Source organism: Siphateles boraxobius, unplaced genomic scaffold (assembly GCF_051911475.1).
Source record: "Siphateles boraxobius isolate OS27281-9 unplaced genomic scaffold, OSU_SipBor_1 53, whole genome shotgun sequence".
Taxonomy (NCBI): domain Eukaryota; kingdom Metazoa; phylum Chordata; class Actinopteri; order Cypriniformes; family Leuciscidae; genus Siphateles; species Siphateles boraxobius.
The window spans coordinates 8,707,043-8,707,610 of record NW_027509175.1 but is presented as its reverse complement, the minus strand read 5'-3'; positions in this window follow the sequence as shown (position 1 = coordinate 8,707,610).

Sequence of the window (568 nt, the reverse complement as noted above, 5' to 3'; positions counted from 1 at the left end):
TGAAGCAATGTGTAACCAAGTATGTTGTGTATTGTGTGTTTGTGTGGGAATTAAACATAGATGCACAGATGGATGGATGATCTAATTTAAGGGTTTAATGCTCCTTTATAGAATATAAATGTGAACAGCAAGAACAAATAATACATTTAGTAGATAAAAGTTTATTTTTTCCCTTGAGGTGAAAGGTCATAGAGACAATATCTGCTCATGAAATACATCCTTACATTTTTTACGCAATATTACACCTGATTGCTGTATCTCTATAAAACTTATACAGTTAAAATGTCTATCATGTATCAAATGTGTGCAGGCAATTTATAGGTGTAAATACGAATCAGCAGTTTGGCTGACTCATATTTTATCACAGTACATCAGACCGTTAACATTGCAGCAAAGCTTGCTAATATATACTATTTTGCATATCAATGAACAGCAGTTGCAGCTTAAAAAGAAAAATAACTGTTTAACCTTTAATTTCACACATCATACATGGCAATGTAAATGAAATTACATTGCTTGTAATAAATAAACTGATATGTAGAGAAAGAATAACTTAAATTATGGTCAC